The 16,386-nt window shown below is 42.8% G+C and overlaps 1 long non-coding RNA gene across 1 annotated transcript in view; it reads right to left on the bottom strand.

Moving 5' to 3' along the window:
• Window positions 1-5,736: 5,736 nt before the first annotated feature.
• Window positions 5,737-16,386, bottom strand: part of LOC121559147 — a 34,834-nt gene continuing 24,184 nt past the window's right edge. The window contains exons 2-3 of the long non-coding RNA XR_006657959.1: window positions 6,051-6,183; window positions 5,737-5,936 (exon numbers count right to left, since the gene is read on the bottom strand). This is a non-coding gene — a long non-coding RNA (uncharacterized LOC121559147). The remainder of the gene's footprint in view (window positions 5,937-6,050; window positions 6,184-16,386) is intronic.

The following is a 16,386-nucleotide window of genomic DNA, read 5'->3' as shown; positions in this document are numbered from 1 at the left end:
CTGCAAGTAAAATTACGGTTCTACTTTAGAATGGGGAACTGATATAGAAATTAAAATATACAGTGGGGAGAACAAGTATTTGATACACTGCCAATTTTGCAGTTTTTCCTACTTACAAAGCATGTAGAGGTCTGTAATTTTTTATCATAGGTACACTTCAACTGTGAGAGACGGAATCTAAAACAAAAATCCAGAAAATCACATTGTATGATTTTTAAGTAATTAATTTGCATTTTATTGCATGACATAAGTATTTGATCACCTACCAACCAGTAAGAATTCCGGCTCTCACAGACCTGTTAGTTTTTCTTTAAGAAGCCCTCCTGTTCTCCACTCATTACCTGTATTAACTGCACCTTTTTGAACTTGTTACCTGTATAAAAAGACACCTGTCCACACACTCAATCAAACAGACTCCAACCTCTCCACAATGGCCAAGACCAGAGAGCTGTGTAAGGACATCAGGGATAAAATTGTAGACCTGCACAAGGATGGGATGGGCTACAGGACAATAGGCAAGCAGCTTGGTGAGAAGGCAACAACTGTTGGCGCAATTATTAGAAAATGGAAGAAGTTCAAGATGACGGTCAATCACCTTCGGTCTGGGGCTCCATGCAAGATCTCACGTCGTGGGGCATCAATGATCATGAGGAAGGTGAGGGATCAGCCCAGAACTATACGGCAGGACCTGGTCAATGACCTGAAGAGAGCTGGGACCACAGTCTCAAAGAAAACCATTAGTAACACACTACGCCGTCATGGATTAAAATCCTGCAGAGCACGCAAGGTCCCCCTGCTCAAGCCAGCGCATGTCAAGGCCCGTCTGAAGTTTGCCAATGACCATCTGGATGATCCAGAGGAGGAATGGTAGAAGGTCATGTGGTCTGATGAGACAAAAATAGAGCTTTTTGGTCTAAACTCCACTCGCCGTGTTTGGAGGAAGAAGAAGGATAAGTACAACCCCAAGAACACCATCCCAACCGTGAAGCATGGAGGTGGAAACATCATTATTTGGGGATGCTTTTCTGCAAAGGGGACAGGACGACTGCACCGTATTGAGGGGAGGATGGATGGGCCATGTATCGCGGGATCTTGGCCAACAACCTCCTTCCCTCAGTAAGAGCATTGAAGATGGGTCGTGGCTGGGTCTTCCAGCATGACAACGACCCGAAACACACAGCCAGGGCAACTAAGGAGTGGCTCCGTAAGAACCATCTCAAGGTCCTGGAGTGGCCTAGCCAGTCTCCAGACCTGAAGCCAATAGAAAATCTTTGGAGGGAGCTGAAAGTCCATATTGCCCAGCGACAGCCCCGAAACCTGAAGGATCTGGAGAAGGTCTGTATGGAGGAGTGGGCCAAAATCCCTGCTGCAGTGTGTGCAAACCTGGTCAAGACCTACAGGAAAAGTATGATCTCTGTAATTGCAAACAAAGGTTTCTGTACCAAATATTAAGTTCTGCTTTTCTGATGTATCAAATACTTATGTCATGCAATAAAATGCAAATTAATTACTTAAAAATCATACAATATGATTTTCTGGATTTTTGTTTTAGATTCCGTCTCTCACAGTTGAAGTGTACCTATGATATAAATTACAGACCTCTACATGCTTTGTAAGTAGGAAAACCTGCAAAATCGGCAGTGTATCAAATACTTGTTCTCCCCACTGTATATACAGGTTAAAAGTAATGACTAAATGTTCCACCCACCTTCTCTATCCTCCATCTCTCTTCCTCCTTCTCTATCCTCCGTCTCTCTCCCCCCTTCTCTATCCTCCGTCTCTCTCCCCCCTTCTCTATCCTCCATCTCTCATCCTCCATCTCTCTCCCCCCTTCTCTATCCTCCGTCTCTCTCTCCCCTTCTCTATCCTCTGACTCTCTCCCCCCAGTCTCTCTTCCTTCTTCTCTATCCTCCGTCTCTCTCCCCCTTCTCTAGCCTCCGTCTCCCTTCCTCCATCTCTCTCTCTCCTTCTCTATCCTCCGTCTCTTCCTCCGTCTCTCTCCCCCCTTCTCTATCCTCCGTCTCTCTCCCCCCTTCTCTATCCTCAGTCTCTCTTCCTCCTTCTCTATCCTCCGTCTCTCTCACCCCTTCTCTATCCTCCATCTCTTCCTCCTTCTCTATCCTCCATCTCTTCCTCCTTCTCTATCCTCCGTCTCTCTCCCCCTTCTCTATCCTCCATCTCTCTTCCTCCATCTCTCTTCCTCCTTCTCTATCCCCCGTCTCTCTTCCCCGTCTCTCTCCCCCTTCTCTCTTCCTCCTTCTCTCTTCCTCCTTCTCTATCCTCCGTCTCTCTCCCCCGTCTCTATCCTCCATCTCTCTTCCTCCGTCTCTCTTGGATGTTTAATTTACTGGTGTTGTTTATGTTGGTGTATTCTGTGGTCTGAACACTGCTGAGTTTATTTCCAGTAATAGAAGTAGTTCACAGTTAAAGTTGACAAGGCTGTGTATGTAGTGTTAGAAAATGTGCTTCCTAACAACACTGTGGTCAGAGCAGCACTGGGCTGATTAACACCTCAGCAGCTGTAGATTCTCCAGTTGAGGAGGCCTTTTCTCAGTAAGAGTAGGGGAGACTGGGGAACAAAGTAACACTTTTAGGCTTTTGCTTATTATGACAATATTATTTAAGTTAGATGAATAATATTGTTATGCAAAAAACATTTTTATCTCGAAACCATTACACACTACGTACAGTGGGGAAAAAAAGTATTTAGTCAGCCACCAATTGTGCAAGTTCTCCCACTTAAAAAGATGAGAGAGGCCTGTCATTTTCATCATAGGTACACGTCAACTATGACAGACAAATTGAGAAAATAAAATCCAGAAAATCACATTGTAGGATTTTTAATGAATTTATTTGCAAATTATGGTGGAAAATAAGTATTTGGTCACCTACAAACAAGCAAGATTTCTGGCTCTCACAGACCTGTAACAACTTCTTTAAGAGGCTCCTCTGTCCTCCACTCGTTACCTGTATTAATGGCACCTGTTTGAACTTGTTATCAGTATAAAAGACACCTGTCCACAACCTCAAACAGTCACACTCCAAACTCCACTATGGTCAAGACCAAAGAGCTGTCAAAGGACACCAGAAACAAAATTGTAGACCTGCACCAGGCTGGGAAGACTGAATCTGCAATAGGTAAGCAGCTTGGTTTGAAGAAATCAACTGTGGGAGCAATTATTAGGAAATGGAAGACATACAAGATAATCTCCCTCGATCTGGGGCTCCACGCAAGATCTCAACCCGTGGGGTCAAAATGATCACAAGAACGGTGAGCAAAAATCCCAGAACCACACGGGGGGACCTAGTGAATGACCTGCAGAGAGCTGGGACCAAAGTAACAAAGCCTACCATCAGTAACACACTACTCCGCCAGGGACTCAAATCCTGCATTGCGAGACGTGTCCCCCTGCTTAAGCCAGTACATGTCCAGGCCCGTCTGAAGTTTGGGAGAATGTCATATGGTCAGATGAAACCAAAATATAACTTTTTTGGTAAAAACTCAACTCATCGTGTTTGGAGGACAAAGAATGCTGAGTTGCATCCAAAGAACACCATACCTACTGTGAAGCATGGGGGTGGAAACTTCATGCTTTGGGGCTGTTTTTCTGCAAAGGGACCAGGACGACTGATCCGTGTAAAGGAAAGAATGAATGGGGCCATGTATCGTGAGATTTTGAGTGAAAACCTCCTTCCATCAGCAAGGGCATTGAAGATGAAACGTGGCTGGGTCTTTTAGCATGACAATGATCCCAAACACACCTCCCGGGCAACGAAGGAGTGGCTTCGTAAGAAGCATTTCAAGGTCCTGGAGTGGCCTAGCCAGTCTCCAGATCACAACCCCAAAGAAAATCTTTGGAGGGAGTTAAAAGTCCGTGTTGCCCAGCGACAGCCCCAAAACATCACTGCTCTAGAGGAGATCTGCATGGAGGAATGGGCCAAAATACCAGCAACAGTGTGTGAAAACCTTGTGAAGACTTACAGAAAACGTTTGACCTGTGTCATTGCCAACAAAGGGTATATAACAAAGTATTGAGAAACTTTTGTTATTGACCAAATACTTATTTACCACCATAATTTGCAAATAAATTCATTAAAAATCCTACAATGTGATTCTCTGGGGGAAGAAATCTCATTTTGTCTGTCATAGTTGACATGTACCTATGATGAAAATTACAGGCCTCTCTCATCATTTTAAGTGGGAGAACTTGCACAATTGGTGGCTGACTAAATACTTTTTTTCCCCACTGTATGTTCCCCGGTCTACCCTACCTTCATGTATAATATTTAAAGTGACTACTTTGCTAAAGTAAAACATTTGTAACTTCTTCAACTACCATAAAAATGTTAAAGAACTGAAGCAGATCACACAATTTTACTTCATGTAAAATTACCTTTCTATTTGGTATTTAAAGGTGTGGACATTTATTTGATAATTATTTACAAAAAGTGTTGCCTTGAATGTTGGCTTGTATGATGTATGATATAATATGAATCAATGTCTTATTTCATGAAACTACAGAAATCCTTTGTTTCAGGGAAACATTATCTGCGTTAACTCATGAGTGTGGGGAGGAGTGCCATTTTCTGTCCAATGAGGTCATTTCTGGAAAATATTTCTGCAAGTAAAATTACGGTTCTACTTTAGAATGAGGAACTGATATAGAAATTAAAATATATATACAGGTTAAAAGTAATGACTAAATATTCCACCCTTAAATAGAGTTGTGAAATGTTCTTGTTTTAAGTATGATTAGTACTTTCTTGGTAGTGACTAATTAATACAATCCGAAACTGTGTGAGATGTGTTAGAATCTACTACCTGGTCATGTGTGAGCATAGGGCAAGTTGAGATTACATTGTGTTGCTGTCTGTGAGTGGGAAGAAGAAGAGAAACCGTTAGGCTTGGAAGAGATGAAATATGTTGCAGGATATTGTGAGAACAGCGATAACTGAGGAATGCAGCCTGCCCGAGCAGGGAGTAGACTATGATAAGAACATGTGTGTATGTGTATGTGTGTGTGTGTGTGTGTGTGTGTGTGTGTGTGTGTGTGTGTGTGTGTGTGTGTGTGTGTGTCCTGATGGTCAGTAGAGCAGAGGAAAACATGAGCTAAACCCATGTACAGTGGAAACATACAGCCCGCCTAGAACGGGGTGGGATTTTAGTATGACGTGTGTGTATAAAAGATGCACTCTGAAATTGTGATAACAGAATTCTCAATGAATAAAGATCTCTGACTATTGCAGACTGGGAGCTCTGTCCGTTTCTGATCCAAAAGCCTTACGACCTTTTGGGAGACGCACAGAGACACTGAAATAGTTCGTTAATAAATTATCTTAACAGGAACACACAGCCAATAGGGATGATTGACTGTTACCCATGCTAAATAGTCACATCTGTGCCACATACTGAGGAGTTTATCCAACCCAACCCTCCTGGTCCAGTCTTGACCACTAATTATACCAGACAGGACGCATCTTCTCCCAGATATCATCACAGAAAAGTTCATCATTTAGTTAGATAATGTTTACCCAGTGGCATTGATAGATCATGAGAGAAGAAAATATAAAAATAGCATTTCTAAGCTTCTCATTAATTATGGAAAAACTCACCCCAGCACTTTCTGAGGCAGGTCTTGGAGGCAGGAAGGACATCACCCTCTTCTGGTCTTGGAGGCAGGAAGGACATCACCCTCTTCTGGTCTTGGAGGCAGGAAGGACATCACCCTCTTCTGGTCTTGGAGGCAGGAAGGACATCACCCTCTTCTGGTCTTGGAGGCAGGAAGGACATCACCCTCTTCTGGTCTTCACCCCACCAGGGCAAGGACAGTGATGAACTGTGAGCTCTGTAGGCGGCTCCTGGTAAACAGCGTCCGGTCAATCCACTGCTGCTGCTTCTTGTTGAGAGTTGACCGCCAGCTCTCTGGACTCACCAGCTCCATTTGAGAGAGAGAGAGGGAGAGAGTTAAAATACTAATAGTTGACCAAACATGAGCAAATATTCAATTACCATTTCTAAGCTTCTCATTTATTATTTAAAAAAAACTCACCTCAGCACTTTGAGGCAGGCCTTGGAGGCAGGAAGGACATCACCCTCTTCTGGTCTTGGAGGCAGGAAGGACATCACCCTCTTCTGGTCTTCACCCCACCAGGGACAGAAGCCTGGGGTGGATACAAGGGGGCCTGGGGTACATCACCAGGGACAGGGGCCGAACGTGAGGCAGGAGAGAGCGCTGGAGGTACCGGTACGTCCAAAGGTTCATACAGAATACATACAGTTGAAGTCGGAAGTTTACATACACCTTAGCCAAATACATTTTAACTCAGTTTTTCACAGTTCCTGATATTTAATCCTAGTAAAACTTCCCTGTCTTAGGTCAGTTAGGATCACCACTTTTTTTTAAGAATGTGAAATGTCAGAATAATAGTAGAGAGAATTATTTATTTCAACTTGTATTTCTTTCATCACATTCCCAGTGGGTCAGAACTTTACATACACTCAATTAGTATTTGGTAGCATTGCCTTTAAATTGGTTAACTTGGGTCAAACATGTCGGGTAGCTTCCCACAATAAGTTGGGTGAATTTTGGCCCATTCCTCCTGACAGAGCTGGTGTAACTGAGTCAGGTTTGTAGGCCTCCTTGCTCGCACACGCTTTTCAGGTCTGCCCACAAATGTTCTACAGGATTGAGGTCAGGGCTTTGTGATGGCCACTCCATTACCTGGACTTTGTTGTCCTTAAGCCATTTTGCCACAACTTTGGAAGTATGCTTGGGGTCATTGTCCATTTGGAAGACCCATTTGCGACCAAGCTTTAACTTCCTCTCTCTCCCCCCTTCTCTATCCTCCGTCTCTCTCCCCCCTTCTCTATCCTCCGTCTCTCTCCCCCCTGTCTCTCTTCCTCCGTCTCTCTCCCCACTTCTCTATCCTCTGTCTCTCTATCCTCCGTCTCTCTCCCCCCTCTCTATCCTCAGTCTCTCTCCCCCCTTCTCTATCCTCCGTCTCTCTCCCCCTTCTCTATCCTCAGTCTCTCTCCCCCCTTCTCTAACCTCCGTCTCTCTCCCCCCTTCTCTATCCTCCGTCTCTCTCCCCCCTTCTCTATCCTCCGCCTCTCTCCCCCCCTTCTCTATCCTCTGTCTCCCCCCTTCTCTATCCTCCGTCTCTCTCCCCCCTTCTCTATCCTCCGTCTCTCTCCCCCTTCTCTATCCTCAGTCTCTCTCCCCCTTCTCTATCCTCCGTCTCTCTCCCCCCCCCTTCTCTATCCTCTGTCTGTCCCCCCCTTCTCTATCCTCTGTCTCCCCCCTCTCTATCCTCTGTCTCCCCCCTTCTCTATCCTCTGTCTCCCCCCTATCTATCCTCAGTCTCTCTCCCCCTTCTCTATCCTCCGTCTCTCTCCCCCTTCTCTATCCTCAGTCTCTCTCCCCCCTTCTCTAACCTCCGTCTCTCTCCCCCCTTCTCTATCCTCCGTCTCTCCCCCCCTTCTCTATCCTCCTTCTCTATCCTCCGTCTCTCTCCCTCATTCTCCCACTCCTCTCTCCCCCCTTTTTATTTGAAGGTAGAAATGTTACATGTATGATTTGCATCTAGAAATGTTACATGTATGACTTGCATCTAGAAATGTTACATGTATAACCTTTAAATGCTTCCAGTGATTTAGTCTGAACTATTTTCACACGTGACTTTGTTTGGCGGCAACTGTACTGTGCCTTTAAAGGTAGTGACTCATTAATTGTTATGGGACAGTTCAGCAAAATAATGTATTCAGATTTGTTTCCTTAACTCGTATCTTTTGCAAGGGTGGAGACTTCGCTAACCGGAACTCCCAGTTTCTAACAAGTACGGACCAGAACCTAATTATGCAAGATTTTAGTTCTGGGTTAACAAGATTAGACTGCTCTAAAAAGTGACTGCATCCACACTTTGGTTTTGGTAGAAAACCTTTACTTTACTCAGCATAGCGTGGGTCAGAAGTTACGCATCACACTATTACAACAGTGGGACGGTTTTGGAATTACGGTTGCTGAGTTCACATTCATTAATATCCCACAAGGCTTAGCGCCTCTGACTCAGCAACTCAAAGAAGTAACACTTGCATTTCCCTTGACCAGCAAGTCAAATTATTTAGTATGATGTCTCATAAAGGCCTCACATTAATTACAGATATGTATACATTTGAATGAAATGGAGGAAGATGTGTACAACTTTATGAAATGGAGGAAGATGTGTACAACTTTATGAAATGGAGGAAGATGTTTACATTTACATTTTAGTCATTTTGCAGACGCTCTTATCCAGAGAGTGCATACATTATTTATTTTATTTATTTTTTCATACTGGCCCCCCGTGGGAATCAAACCCACAACCCTGGCGTTGCAAACACCATGCTCTACCAACTGAGCTACATCCCTGCCGGCCATTCCCCTACCCTGGACGACGACGGGCCAATTGTGCACCGCCCCATGGGTCTCCCGGTCGCTGCCGGCTACGACAGAGCCTGGATTCGAACCAGGATCTCTAGTGGCACAGCTAGCACTGCCTTAGACCACTGCGCCACTCGGGAGTATACTGTATACAGTTTACAACTGAATTAAATGGAGAAAGCAATCAAATGTCAATCAACTTTCCACCTATGATTTTACCTCTAACACACTTACTGGGAAAAAAAAGATGGCATATAATGGATGTTTAATTTACTGGTGTTGTTTATGTTGGTGTATTCTGTAGTCTGACCACTGCTGAGTTTATTTCCAGTAATAGAAGTAGTTCACAGTTAGAGTTGACAAGGCTGTGTATGTAGTGTTAGAAAATGTGCTTCCTAACAACACTGTGGTCAGAGCAGCACTGGGCTGATTAACACCTCAGCAGCTGTAGATTCTTCAGTTGAGGAGGCCTTTTCTCAGTAAGAGTAGGGGAGACTGGGGAACAAAGTAACACTTTTAGGCTTTTGCTTATAATGAAAATATTATTTGAGATAAAAAATATTATTAATCTATGCAAACAACATACATATCTATGCTACCATTACACACCAAGTATGTTCCTAGGATATACCAGTCGTTTATAATTCAACCAAAAGTGGCGGGAATTAAATGTTACAATTGACCCAGTAGGCGAATGTTCCACAGATCAATCATTTTAAAAAAGGAGAGGTGGCAAGTATATTTACTTTAGGGCCTCAAACCCCTTTTTTTGTCCATAAAACTAAAAGTAATTAATGGATTTAAACAAAACCTCTTGGGCATGTAGAGACACTAACCAAGCATTAGCACCTTGAATAAGAGCTTTAAGTGGTTTCTAAATTGGAGTTATTTAGCGGTTACAACTGACCCTGTGTTACTATGTTCCCCAGGCTACCCTACCTTCATGTAGAATATTTAAAGTGACTGCTTTGCTAAAGTAAAACATGTGTAACTTCTTCAACTACCATAGAAATGTTAAAGAGCTGAAGCAGGTCACACAATTTTACTTCATGTAAAATTAACATTTCTATTTGGTATTTAAAGGTGTGGACATTTATTTGATAATTGTTTATATAAAGTGTTGCCTTGAATGTTGGCTTGTATGACGTATGATATACTATGAATCAATGTCTTATTTCATGAAAATACAGAAATCCTTTGTTTCAGGGAAACATTATATGTGTTTACTCATGACTGTGGGGAGGAGTGCCCATTTCTGTCCAATGAGGTCATTTCTGGACAATATTTCTGCAAGTAAAATGATGGTTCTACTTTGGAATGGGGAGCCCACAGCCAATAGGGATGATTGACTGTTACCCATGCTAAATAGTCACATGTGTGCCACATACAGAGGAGTTTATCCAAACCAACCCTCCTGGTCCAGTCTTGACCACTAATTATACCAGACAGGACTCATCTTCTCCCAGATATCATCACAGAAAAGTTCATAATTTAGTTAGATAATGTTTACCCAGTGGAATCCTGAGGCATGATTGATCAAGAGAGATGAAAATATAATAATAATAATAATAATAATAATAATAATATGCCATTTAGCAGACGCTTTTATGTTTTGGAATTACGGTTGCTGAGTTCACATTCATTAATATCCCACAAGGCTTAGCGCCTCTGACTCAGCAACTCAAAGAAGTAACACTTGCATTTCCCTTGACCAGCAAGTAACAATATTTAGTATGATGTCTCATAAAGGTCTCACATTAATTACAGATATCTATACAACTGAATGAAATGGAGGAAGATGTTTACAACTGAATGAAATGGAGGAAGATGTATACAACTGAATGAAATGGAGGAAGATGTGTACAACTGAATGAAATGGAGGAAGATGTGTACAACTGAATGAAATGGAGGAAGATGTGTACAACTGAATGAAATGGAGGAAGATGTGTACAACTGAATGAAATGGAGGAAGATGTATACAACTGAATGAAACGGAGGAAGATGTGTACAACTGAATGAAATGGAGGAAGATGTGTACAACTGAATGAAACGGAGGAAGATGTGTACAACTGAATGAAATGGAGGAAGATGTGTACAACTGAATGCAATCAATTGTCAATCAACTTTCCACCTATGATTTTGCCTCTAACACACTTATTGGAAACCAGAAGATGGCATATAATGGATGTTTAATTTACTGGTGTTGTTTATGTTGGTGTATTCTGTGGTCTGACCACTGCTGAGTTTATTTCCAGTAATAGAAGTAGTTCACAGTTAGAGTTGACAAGGCTGTGTATGTAGTGTTAGAAAATGTGCTTCCTAACAACACTGTGGTCAGAGCAGCACTGGGCTGATTAACACCTCAGCAGCTGTAGATTCTCCAGTTGAGGAGGCCTTTTCTCAGTAAGAGTAGGGGAGACTGGGGAACAAAGTAACACTTTTAGGCTTTTGCTTATTATGACAATATGATTTAAGTTAGATTAATAATATTGTTATGCAAAAAATATACATATCTCGGCTACGATTACACACTACGTATGTTCCTAGGATATAACAGTCGTTTCCAATTCAACCAAAAGTGGCGGACATTAAATGTTACAATTGACCCAGTAGGCGAATGTTCCACAGATCAATCATTATAAAAAAGGAGAGGCGGCAAGTATATTTACTTTAGGGCCTCAAACCACTTTTTTTGTCAATAAAACTAAAAGTAATGAATGGATTTAAACAAAACCTCTTGGGCATGTAGAGACACTAACCAAGCATTAGCACCTTGAATAAGAGCTTTAAGTGGTTTCTAATTGGAGTTATTTAGCGGTTATAACTGACCCTGTGTTACGTTGTTCCCCAGGCTACCCTACCTTCATGTATAATATTTAAAGTGACTGCTTTGTTTAAGTAAAACATTTGTAACTTCTTCAACTACCATAAACATTTTAAAGAACTGAAGCAGGTCACACAATTTTTCTTCATGTAAAATTACCTTTCTATTTGGTATTTAAAGGTGTGGACATTTATTTGATAATTATTTATATAAAGTGTTGCCATGAATGTTGGCTTGTATGACGTATGATATACAGTGGGGAAAAAAAGTATTTAGTCAGCCACCAATTGTGCATGTTCTCCCACTTAAAAAGATGAGAGAGGCCTGTAATTTTCATCATAGGTACACGTCAACTATGACAGACAAATTGAGAAAAAAATATCCAGAAAATCACGTTGTAGGATTTTTAATGAATTTATTTGCAAATTATGGTGGAAAATAAGTATTTGGTCACCTACAAACAAGCAAGATTTCTGGCTCTCACAGACCTGTAACTTCTTCTTTAAGAGGCTCCTCTGTCCTTCACTCGTTACCTGTATTAATGGCACCTGTTTGAACTTGTTATCAGTATAAAAGACACCTGTCCACAACCTCAAACAGTCACACTACAAACTCCACTATGGCCAAGACCAAAGAGCTGTCAAAGGACACCAGAAACAAAATTGTAGACCTGCACCAGGCTGGGAAGACTGAATCTGCAATAGGTAAGCAGCTTGGTTTGAAGAAATCAACTGTGGGAGCAATTATTAGGAAATGGAAGACATACAAGACCACTGATAATCTCCCTCGCAAGATCTCACCCCGTGGGGTCAAAATGATCACACGGGGGGACCTAGTGAATGACCTGCAGAGAGCTGGGACCAAAGTAACAAAGCCTACCATCAGTAACACACTACGCCGCCAGGGACTCAAATCCTGCAGTGCCAGACGTGTCCCCCTGCTTAAGCCAGTACATGTCCAGGCCTGTCTGAAGTTTGCTAGAGTGCATTTGGATGATCCAGAAGAGGATTGGGAGAATGTCATATGGTCAGATGAAACCAAAATAGAACTTTTTGGTAAAAACTCAACTCGTCGTGTTTGGAGGACAAAGAATGCTGAGTTGCATCCAAAGAATACCATACCTACTGTGAAGCATGGGGGTGGAAACATCATGCTTTTGGGCTGTTTTTCTGCAAAGGGACCAGGACGACTGAACCGTGTAAAGGAAAGAATGAATGGGGCCATGTATCGTGAGATTTTGAGTGAAAACCTCCTTCCATCAGCAAGGGCATTGAAGATGAAACGTGGCTGGGCCTTTCAGCATGACAATGATCCCAAACACACCGCCCGGGCAACGAAGGAGTGGCTTCGTAAGAAGCATTTCAAGGTCCTGGAGTGGCCTAGCCAGTCTCCAGATCTCAACCCCATAGAAAATCTTTGGAGGGAGTTGAAAGTCCGTGTTGCCCAACGACAGCCCCAAAACATCACTGCTCTAGAGGAGATCTGCATGGAGGAATGGGCCAAAATACCAGCAACAGTGGGTGAAAACCTTGTGAAGACTTACAGAAAACGTTTGACCTGTGTCATTGCCAACAAAGGGTATATAACAAAGTATTGAGAAACTTTTGTTATTGACCAAATACTTATTTTCCATCATCATTTGCAAATAAATTCATAAAAAATCCTACAATGTGATTTTCTGGAAAAAAAATTATCATATGTCTGTCATAGTTGACGTGTACCTATGATGAAAATTGCAGGCCTCTCTCATCTTTTTAAGTGGGAGAACTTGCACAATTGGTGGCTGACTACAAAAAATTTTCCCCCACTGTACTATGAATCTGTCTTATTTCATGAAACTACAGAAATCCTTTGTTTCAGGGAAACATTATCTGCGTTAACTCATGACTGTGGGGAGGAGTGCCCCTTTTTTGTCCAATGAGGTCATTTCTGGACAATATTTCTGCAAGTAAAATTACGGTTCTACCTTAGAATGGGGAACTGATATAGAAATTAAAATATACAGTGGGGAGAACAAGTATTTGATACACTGCCAATTTTGCAGTTTTTCCTACTTACAAAGCATGTAGAGGTCTGTAATTTTTTTCATAGGTACACTTCAACTGTGAGAGACGGAATCTAAAACAAAAATCCAGAAAATCACATTGTATGATTTTTAAGTAATTCATTTGCATTTTATTGCATGACATAAGTATTTGATCACCTACCAACCAGTAAGAATTCCGGCTCTCACAGACCTGTTAGTTTTTCTTTCAGAAGCCCTCCTGTTCTCCACTCATTACCTGTATTAACTGCACCTGTTTGAACTCGTTACCTGTATAAAAAGACACCTGTCCACACACTCAATCAAACAGACTCCAACCTCTCCACAATGGCCAAGACCAGAGAGCTGTGTAAGGACATTAGGGATAAAATTGTAGACCTGCACAAGGATGGGATGGGCTACAGGACAATAGGCAAGCAGCTTGGTGAGAAGGCAACAACTGTTGGCGCAATTATTAGAAAATGGAAGAAGTTCAAGATGACGGTCAATCACCTTCGGTCTGGGGCTCCATGAAAGATCTCACGTCGTGGGGCATCAATGATCATGAGGAAGGTGAGGGATCAGCCCAGAACTATACGGCAGGACCTGGTCAATGACCTGAAGAGAGCTGGGACCACAGTCTCAAAGAAAACCATTAGTAACACACTACGCCGTCATGGATTAAAATCCTGCAGAGCACGCAAGGTCCCCCTGCTCAAGCCAGCGCATGTCAAGGCCCGTCTGAAGTTTGCCAATGACCATCTGGATGATCCAGAGGAGGAATGGTAGAAGGTCATGTGGTCTGATGAGACAAAAATAGAGCTTTTTGGTCTAAACTCCACTCGCCGTGTTTGGAGGAAGAAGAAGGATGAGTACAACCCCAAGAACACCATCCCAACCGTGAAGCATGGAGGTGGAAACATCATTCTTTGGGATGCTTTTCTGCAAAGGGGACAGGACGACTGCACCGTATTGAGGGGAGGATGGATGGGCCATGTATCGCGAGATCTTGGCCAACAACCTCCTTCCCTCAGTAAGAGCATTGAAGATGGGTCGTGGCTGGGTCTTCCAGCATGACAACGACCCGAAACACACAGCCAGGGCAACTAAGGAGTGGCTCCGTAAGAACCATCTCAAGGTCCTGGAATGGCCTAGCCAGTCTCCAGACCTGAACCCAATAGAACATCTTTGGAGGGAGCTGAAAGTCCGTATTGCCCAGCGACAGCCCCGAAACCTGAAGGATCTGGAGAAGGTCTGTATGGAGGAGTGGGCCAAAATCCCTGCTGCAGTGTGTGCAAACCTGGTCAAGACCTACAGGAAACGTATGATCTCTGTAATTGCAAACAAAGGTTTCTGTACCAAATATTAAGTTCTGCTTTTCTGATGTATCAAATACTTATGTCATGCAATAAAATGCAAATTAATTACTTAAAAATCATACAATATGATTTTCTGGATTTTTGTTTTAGATTCCGTCTCTCACAGTTGAAGTGTACCTATGATATAAATTACAGACCTCTACATGCTTTGTAAGTAGGAAAACCTGCAAAATCAGCAGTGTATCAAATACTTGTTCTCCCCACTGTATATACAGGTTAAAAGTAATGACTAAATGTTCCACCCACCTTCTCTATCCTCCATCTCTCTTCCTCCTTCTCTCTTCCTCCTTCTCTCTCCCCCCTTCTCTATTCCTCCGTCTCTATTCCTCCTCTCTCCCCCCTTCTCTCTCTCCCCTTCTCTATCCACCGTCTCTCTCATCCCTTCTCTATCCTCCGACTCTCTCCCCCCTTCTCTATCCTCCATCTCTCTCCCCCCTTCTCTATCCTCCATCTCTCTCCCCCTTCTCTATCCTCCGTCTCTCTCTCCCCTTCTCTATCCTCTGACTCTCTCCCCCCTTCTCTATCCCCAGTCTCTCTTCCTCCTTCTCTATCCTCAGTCTGTCTCCCCCCTTCTCTATCCTCCGTCTCTCTTCCTTCTTCTCTATCCTCCGTCTCTCTCCCCCTTCTCTATCCTCCGTCTCTCTTCCCCGTCTCGCCCCCCTTCTCTATCCTCCATCTCTCTTCCCCTTCTCTATCCTCCATCTCTCTTCCTCCGTCTCTCTTCCTCCTTCTCTATCCTCCGTCTCTCTCTCCTCTATCCTCCGTCTCTCTTCCCCTTCTCTATCCTCCGTCTCTCTCCCCCCTTCTCTATCCTCCGTCTCTCTCACCCCTTCTCTATCCTCCGTCTCTCTCACCCCTTCTCTATCCTCCGTCTCTCTCACCCCTTCTCTATCCTCCGTCTCTCTCACCCCTTCTCTATCCTCCATCTCTTCCTCCTTCTCTATCCTCCGTCTCTCTCCCCCTTCTCTATCCTCCATCTCTCTCCCCCCTTCTCTATCCCCCGTCTCTCTCCCCGTCTCTCTCCCCCTTCTCTATCCTCCATCTCTCTTCCTCCGTCTCTCTTGGATGTTTAATTTACTGGTGTTGTTTATGTTGGTGTATTCTGTGGTCTGAACACTGCTGAGTTTATTTCCAGTAATATAAGTAGTTCACAGTTAAAGTTGACAAGGCTGTGTATGTAGTGTTAGAAAATGTGTTTAATAACAACACTGTGGTCAGAGCAGCACTGGGCTGATTAACACCTCAGCAGCTGTAGATTCTCCAGTTGAGGAGGCCTTTTCTCAGTAAGAGTAGGGGAGACTGGGGAACAAAGTAACACTTTTAGGCTTTTGCTTATTATGACAATATGATTTAAGTTAGATTAATAATATTGTTATGCAAAAAACATATATATCTCGAAACCATTACCCCGGTCTACCCTACCTTCATGTATAATATTTAAAGTGACTGATTTGCTTAAGTAAAACATTTGTAACTTCTTCAACTACCATAACAATGTTAAAGAACTGAAGCAGGTCACACAATTTTACTTCATGTAAAATTACCTTTCTATTTGGTATTTAAAGGTGTGGACATTTATTTGATAATTATTTACAAAAAGTGTTGCCTTGAATGTTGGCTTGTATGATGTATGATATAATATGAATCAATGTCTTATTTCATGAAACTACAGAAATCCTTTGTTTCAGGGAAACATTATCTGCGTTAACTCAGGACTGTGGGGAGGAGTGCCCATTTCTG

This window comes from Coregonus clupeaformis, chromosome 39 (genome assembly GCF_020615455.1).
Source record: "Coregonus clupeaformis isolate EN_2021a chromosome 39, ASM2061545v1, whole genome shotgun sequence".
NCBI classification, from domain to species: domain Eukaryota; kingdom Metazoa; phylum Chordata; class Actinopteri; order Salmoniformes; family Salmonidae; genus Coregonus; species Coregonus clupeaformis.
This window is presented reverse-complemented; position numbering and strand designations above follow the sequence as displayed.